This window comes from Sinocyclocheilus anshuiensis, unplaced genomic scaffold (genome assembly GCF_001515605.1).
Source record: "Sinocyclocheilus anshuiensis isolate Anshui unplaced genomic scaffold, SAMN03320099.WGS_v1.1 scaffold86, whole genome shotgun sequence".
Taxonomy (NCBI): domain Eukaryota; kingdom Metazoa; phylum Chordata; class Actinopteri; order Cypriniformes; family Cyprinidae; genus Sinocyclocheilus; species Sinocyclocheilus anshuiensis.
In genome coordinates this window covers 675,273-684,023 of record NW_015547662.1, presented here as the reverse complement: position 1 = coordinate 684,023, position 8,751 = coordinate 675,273, and positions in this window count along the sequence as shown.

Sequence of the window (8,751 nt, the reverse complement as noted above, 5' to 3'; positions counted from 1 at the left end):
CACGCTGTTGAGGGAACACGCTGGAGTCACGAGGAAACGTTTAACACTCTTTTATCACGAAACACAGGAGATAATCCACAATAGGAGCTTGAGCCAACACACGTAGAGAACGAGTAGACCTGACAAACACAAACTGAACAGACTAGGACTTTTATACAGGGGATGCCTGGGGAACACCGGTGACATCAATGGAACATAATCAAACTAAATGAGGAGAGGAATTTGACCCAATAAGGAAACACAGGAAGGACTACGGGGGCAAACCAGGTCCAAAAGTCTGACACACCCGGGAGGGGGCCGGCAGACAGAGACCAGGGAGACGACGAAGGAGGGAGGAGACAGGAGGGGCCCGGAGCAGGAGGAGCCAAGCAGGACCCAGGCCACAGCCATGATGGAGCGGTGGAGCCGACGGAGGAAGGAGCCATGGAGGAGGAATGGCCACCGACTCCAGGGGGTCGACCAACGGCGGCAGAGCAGCCAACGAACCAGGGGGATGCTGAGGATCCGGGGGGCCAGGGTGGAGCCTAGGGCTCTTGGCGACCAAGGCGGTGGCGGAGATCTGGAGATCCGCGGCGGAGCCGGAGCGGCCGAGGACCAAGCTGGAGCTGGCAGGAGGAAGGAGCCCAACGGAGCCGGTGGGACGGAGCGAGGAGGTGCAGCCGGAGGAGCGGAGTCCTGAGGCGATGGCAGGTCGACGCCCGACCAAGGCGGAGCCAGAGGGACGAGGAAGCCCGGTGGAGCTGGTGGATCGACGGGTGACGGTAGAGGCGAGGGAGCTAGGAGCCAAGGTGGAGCCGCTGGGTCTACGGGCCGAGGCGGAGTCCGGGCCTCGGAGGCTAGAGCCGGAGGTGAGGGATTCTCCAGCCATGGCGACAATGGAGGATGGCAGACCCGCGGAGCTCGCACCGTATTGATGGTGGGCTGAGGGCAAGCAGAGGGGCAGCCAGACGACAGCGGTGGAGGAGGCAGGAGCGGGTGGAAGGGCGGGCATTTGTGCGCCTCCAGGCATTCAGGGCTCAACTCTGGATCGGGAGCCCCCTCTAGGCTGAACACGGGAACAGGATGGCGTTCTGGAGGAGCGGACACTTGGGGGCGCTTTCTAGGAGTGGGCACTGGAGGGCACTCTGGACTGGATTCAGGGACTGGAGCCCTCTCCTCTTCGGTGTGGCACATTCACCGCGCCATACTCAGCTCACCCTCAGCCGCGGTGCAGGGGGCGGAGCTCCTCTCCGCGCTCACACCGTCCGCGGCTTTCTCCCTCGTGACGGGCATTGTCGCCGGCTCTCGCACCTGGTCTGACGGATACAGCTCTACGTCCGGGGCGACTCTTTGCTCAGTCGCTCGGTTTTGCACTGGCTCGCTGATCGCAGTGGGAAATGGCTCCCCGTCAACGGTGGGCTCGGGCTGATGCTCCGCATCACGGGGAGATGGTGGGCTGGGCTCTGGGTCTGGAGTGGATCTAACGAGATCATCCATGGGGTAGGATGGCGATCCGTTTCTCGCCAGAGTCCACTCCACGAAGGCAACGAAATCCTCTCTAGGACCATCCTCGGACGACGTCATCTGGGTAGCTGGTGGTGCTAGCTAACAGCTGGAACAGTCTTGTATGGTCCTCGAGAGATCTGTCCCCCTGCTCCAGCAGGAGGAGGAGGAATTTGGGGCGAAGGAGGGGATCCATGGAAACAACGGGAACAAAAGAAAACACTGAGGAAAAAAATAAAAACAAACGGAGGGGAAACACACGGAGGTTACTGTCTTTGGTCGGGTCTTCTGTCACGGTACGCTGTTGGAAGGAGTACGAGGGAAACGAGGAGTACAATCAAAAGTCTTTAATCCAAGGAACACAGGGTAAATCCACACAAAGGGCGCTGGAGCAAACACACGTACACAACGAGTAGACCCGACAGAGACAGACTGCACAGACTGGAACTTAAATACAGGGGATAATTGGGGAAACACAGGTGCATGGGATGACTAATCAAACTAATTAACAAACCGAGGAGAGGAACATGACCAAATAAGGGAACAGAAAAAGGGGCAAAACATGACACAGACAGTCCATGATCCTGACAGTGGTAGAATAAGTGGATTTACAAAATTATACTGTTTTTTTTGTTTGTTTTCAAACGATGATGTCCCCAAAGGAAGTATTGGGAGTTTTTTTCAGATTTAGCTCAATTTTGGATAAAAATTTGTCCCCAAAATAGGGTTAAGTACAAACACACAAACAAAAGACGTTTGTCCATTTTTGCATTCCATCGTCCAGTGTATGCATAGGTGTTTTTTTTAGAAGTTAGCAGTCAGTTAAAATTAGTGTTTCTAAAAAGATAGTTACTGGATTTCTGCCATTGTGTCTTTACATTTTTTGAAATAACTGCAAGCAGTTGAACTCCTGTCTTAAATTCTGCAGATTCCTCAAGCACAACTGAATAATTTATCAGATTTAAGTGAAATATTTGGTACTTATTACATCAGGATGGAATAAAACTCTGACCACAAAGTCAACACATAGGTTCATAGGGTTCAAATAGCTTCTGCAGAATAGAAGACTCTGGATTAATTGAATAGAGCCAGAAAAATTTAGAATACACTACAAGTTTATGAGTCAGACTGTATGTATATGACACTATATTGGATGCAGACTTTGAAGTAACTTTGAAGGATTTTTAGGAAACAAAAATTACAAGACACGGCTTGTATCTATTGAAATCTGTTAAGTATTCAGAGCAGAGGGCAATGAGTATTATATTGAATGACCATGCAGTACAAATCTAAAGAAATGAAGCAGGAACACACACACACACATACTGTGTACACAATGAAGGTTTTCCAGAGACCAGAACATTAGGAATGGCTTTGCAAAAGGCGACCTTCACAGTTGTATTAGATGTGGTCAGCACTGTATGTTTGTGCTTGTAATTAGTCCCTGTTTGGAAGAAAGAATAACACAGGGGTGTCCTACACTGACCTGAACAACTGCACTCTATACTAAAGTCAAAAGGAGAGCACAAAAGTGAGAGCTACGTTGTTGAAACCCTCTTGATGCATTGGACCAAGACCATGTCTGAATTGAACTTGATATTGGTGTCGCAAGAGACATGATAAGTGATTTTTGCTTTGTACAAAACCTTAGTGAGCTGCCTACACAAGGAGGTGCCTTCTAACAGCATCCTAACTGAAACGAAACCTCATTAAATTACTTGAAAGCTTTCAATTATTTAAAAATTAATGAAATTATTGTACATTTTTAAAACATTTAAAACATTTGTCAGTTAGAGAATTGCATTGTCCACCATCTTGATTTTATTTATGTATTTTATCGCATTATGGAATTGCCATCTTCACAAATGATCCAGTACATGTATTGCTGAGAGGACGGTGTGTCAGGAGGAAGAATTGGCTATTTCATAAAAAAAATGGCCAATGCCCTAAACATGTGCTTACTTGATTAGTGACCTAGAAATAGTGCAGAATGTTGAATATTTCATTTTCATAACATTACATACCCTGCTAGGTAGACTGAGCACAAAACTATAAAGCCTCTGACCACTGCTGAATGATACAGCGTATTAGCTTAACATTAATTATGGAGGACATATCAAAGACAGGTACTCAAAAGCCTTGCATGTAATCCTGCTGTCTATAATCTGGTGACCACTATGATCATATAACAGCATGTTCTCATTTACCAGTAATATGAAAATGATTGGTTGGTGAAGTGAGGCATGTGAGTTAACAAGTGATGACAAAAGTCTCATATCAGTCAGGCAAAAAAAAAAAAATCGGTAAAACACAAATTTCTAAAGCTAACCAAAAAAATTGACTACTTTTTTGTTGCATTGATTTTTTGTCAATCTTCCAGTCATTAGACCTACAGTACATATTTATTAGGAAAAAATATATGTATCAATGCAACCACATGTTCCAACACACACACACACACACACACACAAACACAGTCTGGTTTACCATCCTTGTGGGGACTCTCCATAGGCATAATGGTTTTTATACTGTACAAACTGAATATTCTATCACCCTACACCTAAACCTACCCATCACAGAAAACTTTCTGCATTTTTACACTCTCAAAACTCATTCTGAACGATTTATAAGCTTGGGGACCTCAATTTATGTCCCCACGGTGACACGGATCCCCATGAGTTGGTGTGTATTCAGGTTTAAGTCCCCACCGGGATAGAAAAACATGTACACACACACACACACATATATACTCACTGGCCACTTTATAAGGTATACCTTTTCAACTGCTGCATGACAACAAATGACAGCATTTAGGCATGTAGACATGGTAAAGATTATCTGTTTCAGTTCAAAGCGAACATCAGAATGGGGAAGAAAAGTGATTTAAGTGACTTTGTATGTGGCATGGTTGTTGGAGCCAGATGGGTTGGTCTGAGTATTTCAGAAGCTGCTGATCTACTGGGATTTTCACACACACCAATCTCTAGGGTCTACAGAGAATGAACCGAAAAAGAGGAAATATCCAGTGAGAGGCAATTCTGTGGGGAAAAAATGCCCTTTTGATGCAAGAGTTCAGAGGAGAATGGCAAGACAGGTTTGAGCTGATAGAAAGGCAACAGTAACTCAACCACTTGTTACAACCGGTGTATGCAGAAGAGCATCTCTGAATGCACAACACATCGAACCTTGAAACAGATGAGCTACAGCAGCAGAAGATCACACCGGGTGTCACTCCTGTCAGCTAAGAACAGGAAACTGAGAGTACAATTCACAAAAGCTCACCAAAATTGTACAATAGAAGATTTGGAAAAGGTTGCCTGGTCTGGTCTGAGTCTTGATTTCTGCTGCAACATTCAGATGAAAGGGTCAGAATTTGGCATAAACAGCATAAAAGTGTGGACCTGTCCTTCCTTGTATCAATGGTAAAGGCTGCTGGTGCTGTAGTGTTCTGGAGGATATTTTTGGCACACTTTTGGCCCCTTACTGCCAAATGAGCATTGTTTAAATCTGAGTATTGTTGCTGACCATGTCCATCCCATGACCACAGAGTACCCATCTTGTGACAGCTACTTCCAGCAGGGTAATGTGCCATGTCACAAAGCTCAAATCATCTCAAACTGGTTTCTTGAACATGACAATGAGTTCACTGTACTCAGATGGCCTCCACAGGTCACCAGATCTCAAACCAATAGGATAGCACCTTTAGGATGTGGTAGAATGGGAGATTCGCATCATGGATGTGCAGCCAAGAAATCTGCAGCAACTACATGATGCCACCATGTCAATATGTCAATAGAATGTTTCCAGCACCTTGTTGAATCTATGCTACAAAGATTTAAGGCACTTCTGAAGGCAAAAGGAGTCCAACCCGGTACTAGCAAGGTGTACCTAATAAAGTGGCCGGTGAGTGCATACATACACATACATACAAATATATATGGAATTTGACGTCACTTTGCAGGATGTCAGCTGTCACTGTGCTCATGTCGCTATCCAACTATTTCATGTCAACTATCAGTGTAAACATCAGAGACAGAATAGATGCATGTAAACTGTGGTTTTAGTAGTGCTGCTGATTAGACAAATTATGAATTAATTTGATGATGTATCTGTTGTTGTGGGTTACAGAACCGTCAAAGATGAAAAGCCAGGCATTGAAATGAGTGGGTACAGACTGAGAATGATATAACATCCATATTGAATTGCCTATTCTAAATCAGCATCACTGAGGTTGTGTTATCCATTTTTAGTATTTGTTGTCTGTTTGGAAATCCCCTGTGGAGTTGCATAGGGAGATTACACATTTTCATAACCAGCTTGGATGGAATTATAGTGTAACAGGGAGCACTGTACCTAATGAGCATCACCCTGACATATGTGTCATACATGTTCACAAGCTCATGCAAGCTGTTCAGAACGAGGGTGATGAAATCATACACAAGTCTGTTCATTTAACATGCCAGCTGGACAGTCTTTAGTTGTCAGGGTTGATGCAGGCGATGTGAGACATCAGCAGTCTGTGCAGGCAATTCATAATTACAGAAATGTGCACCACTGGGCAGCAATTATTCAGGCATGACACTCTGGCTTGACTTAATTTAAAAAACTAACGGTTTAAAGAAGTGGATTCGGGAGATGTGAGAAGTTAAAAATGTATGTAACAACCCAAGTCAGATGATGTATTACAAGATATTGTTAGTGATAGCTGCCTTAACTAAACTTTGAATATATTCAGTGGACCAATCTACAAGAAGAATTCAAAGCATGCAAGTCATTTTAAATGTTTTCCAAGGATAGTTAATGTATCATTTCTCTAGTGTGGCTTCACTGCAGTTTTTCAGTCTAATTCATTCTTGTCTTTTACATCTTGTCTTTTGGTATATACTGTAAGTAATAGCTCACCCAAAAAAATGAGAATTCTTTCAACTTTTATGCACACCCATGTCTTTCCAAACCTGTATTCATTTATTTCTGCTGTAGAACTCAAAATTAGTTATTTAACAGAATGTTCATGCCCAGAAGGGCATAAGTGACTTTACAGGAGGGCCAACAGAAAAAATTACCATAGTTTGATCTGACTTTGTACTGATTTCAATATTTTGTAATAAAAATGTGTACTCGCATGGATGACAGTATAATTATTGAACACTTTTAACATTCAGAAAAAAAAATCTATTTATTTATTTTTCTTAAAGTCATATGCGCCTTTTTGGCACCAATGTTTCATTCTATTTCATAAGAACAACAGTGAGTAAATTGTGACTGAATGATTTTTCTAACCTATTCTTTTAATAACTGTCTCCAGGGTCTTGTAAATTGGGATTAGGTGCATCATTTTGATCAAGTCTGAACTTGTCTGACTTTGAGAGACTGATTAGCACTAAGACTAAGATGTGAAAGCCTTAAGTCTACAGTTAATTGTCTACAGTTAGGCTTTGGTAAGCAGCATCGGTTAGGCTAAGACAACAAACAACTTAAATCATAAAACTCTTAATCTGTTTATATTTATAAATGTTTTTAATATTTATAAGTGTTTTCTTATCTTACTTTTTTTTTTTTTGCATCAGACCCTGGTTTTTTGTGTGAGGTGCAAGACAGTTGACTTTCTATAGCATTGCAGGGATTTTAAACTTAAAGGGGTCATGTGATGCGATTTCAATTTTTCCTTTCTCTTTGAAGTGTTACGAGCTCTTGGTGCATAAAGGAGATCTGTAAAGTTGCAAAGACTAAAGTCTCAAATCCAAAGAGATATTTCTTTATAAAAGTTAAGAGTCAACCACGCCTACCTAAAACGGCCCATTCTAACACGCCCCCACATGTCTACGTCACGATGTGGGAAGATTTGCATAACGCCGCCCAAATGTTCACGCAAAGAAAGAAGGCGTAACTTTTATTCTCGCTGTAGTATTGTTGCTGCCGCCATGTCGTGAAGACGCTGTGTTTCGTTGTGAAAGCGAAACTACTTTGTTTGGCCTTCCAAAAGAGGATGATATCCGCTTCGTCATGCCTGGAGCTGATCCGTGCTGGTCGCTGAGGAAATACATCAACTTCATGCTGTGGATCGTCAGATCGGCTTTCACCGTGGACGAAGCAGAGTCCAGCCCGGGGTTGTCACATGTGGTTTCCGCAAGCCCGCGCCATTCTCAAGCCCGGTGGCCACCGTTCACTCTATCCGCCTAATGTTCTTTTTAGCAACATCATATGACCCCTTTAAAATAAAAATTCTGTCATTATTTATTCACCCTCATGTCATTTTATACGTACCTGTGGCAACATTTCTGCAAAATGATATTACGTCGACTCACGACACATCCATAGTGAAATGTCCAGTGAGTGGCGCATTCATTTTTTATTCAAAGCGTGATGAACGTGAACCTTGCGAAAATTTTATTACGTTGGTTATTGCAGTTTGGAAATTAATTGTCTGGTGAGTGAGGTAAAAGATTAATGCAGTATCGCGTTTGAAAATAATGTAGCACCTTCACAGAACCTAACTGATAGTGTTAACAAAAGCAAACATGAGATAAAAATGCATTTGCTGAAGCAACCATGGCATTTTATCTTGCTTCTACATGTCTTTGGGCACTTTTATCATGACTCATGTTTCATGGAATTTATACCAGAGCACTCTGCGTCGCAAGTGCAGTGTTCTACCAGGTGAGCTACTGAGCAAGTTTACTACATCAGAAAACATATGGAGCTGGTCATGTTATGAAAGTCAAAATTTATTATTTTACAAATCTTGTGCTATGGTAAAAGTGTTTTGTGGTCATGACAAAGTGTTGTGCAAGGAACTGCATGAAAGTCTTTATTAACTGATAATCTGCCCCTGTAATCCTAATTTGTGTTTTACTGTTATACTGCCCTAGTGTTCATAACTGAGTTTTTGCTTTCTTTCTTTTAATTAAATGACATTTAAATTGTTATTCGCTGATATTCTTCTCCAGTGAATTGAACTCAAGAACCGGATCAGTGAATTGTTTATTTGAGCATGTTCTTTTAATTAACTGATCTTGTTACAACATTTCTAGAGTTAACAGCTAATTGGAGAGAAGATTATCAGTGAATAATAATTTACATTTTATAGCCAGTTATTCACACTAAATTTTTATAATGCTTCAGAAGAGTTTGTAATATAGAGCTTGAATCACATGGAGTGTTATGATGCTTTTTGGGGTGTTGCTTTTTTGTCATTTTTGGGTCTCAACAGAGATGGTGGTCAACTAGATATATGATGGTATCAAATTTTCATTTTGCGATAATTGCTGA